At 31.1% G+C, this 991-nt stretch overlaps 1 pseudogene; it reads left to right on the top strand.

Moving 5' to 3' along the window:
* LOC117799955 lies at positions 1-77 on the top strand (annotated as a pseudogene; the record flags this gene model as incomplete).
* Positions 78-991: the final 914 nt, after the last annotated feature.

Below are 991 nucleotides of genomic sequence, written 5' to 3'. Positions count from 1 at the left end.
AAATTGGAACAACCCAAAGATTAGCAAGTTCCCTGCAAAAGGATGACACATAAATTCATGAATCATTCTATATTTTTTTAAAAGTGGAAAATACCACTATCTACTTCATAAAGTATGATGTTTAAATAAGATAACATCTCTTTTAACAATACTTAATTTAGAATTTGGCTCACAGTAAGCATTAGATAAATGTTAGCTTTCATGTACTAGCAAAACACTAGCAAATATATATGATATATATTTTTGTGCACATGATAATATATATGTGTATATATATATATTATGTGCATATAATACATATGATTTAAATATGTATATATATATATAATACACTTCTATAATTGAATAGGTACCACTGAGTTAATTTACAAAAGGCAGATTGCCTAAACAAGATGATTTTTCAATCCACGCAAGTAAATTCCTATTGAGAAGCGTCAATCCATGGGGAATATAGTCAATAATAGCATAACTTTGTAAGGTGACGTGCGGTAACTACACTTTTGGCAGTGAGCATTTTTTAATGTATAAACGTTGAAGCACTATGTGATTCACCTGAAATTAATATGCAGTTGAAACTAATAGAATATTGTGTGTCAACTGTACTTCAATTAAAAAAAAATCAATCCAGGGTGACTGAGGGTTCAGTCAGTTAAGCGTCCAACTCTTTATTTTGGTTCAGGTCATGATCTCGGGGTTGTGAGATCAAACCCCATATGAACCTCTTTACTAGGCATGGAGCCCACTTAAGATTCTTTCTCTCCCTCTCCATTTGTCCCCCCAAATAATAATAATAATAATAATAATAATAATAATAATAATCCTATCATTTTTTGTCAAAGGAATAGATAAAATCTTGGGCTTGTTTGAGTCAGAAAGGGCTAAGTTAGAACCCTGACTCAACCACTTACTATATATATGACTTTGGGTATAATGCTTATTCTCCCTGTGTCCACAGGGAAAATGAGGATAATAAAAAAGTATTTATCTCATA

This window comes from Ailuropoda melanoleuca, unplaced genomic scaffold (assembly GCF_002007445.2).
Source record: "Ailuropoda melanoleuca isolate Jingjing unplaced genomic scaffold, ASM200744v2 unplaced-scaffold60896, whole genome shotgun sequence".
Taxonomy (NCBI): Eukaryota; Metazoa; Chordata; class Mammalia; order Carnivora; family Ursidae; genus Ailuropoda; species Ailuropoda melanoleuca.
The sequence above is the reverse complement of the archived record's forward strand: the minus strand, read 5'-3'. Positions and strand labels throughout refer to the sequence as shown.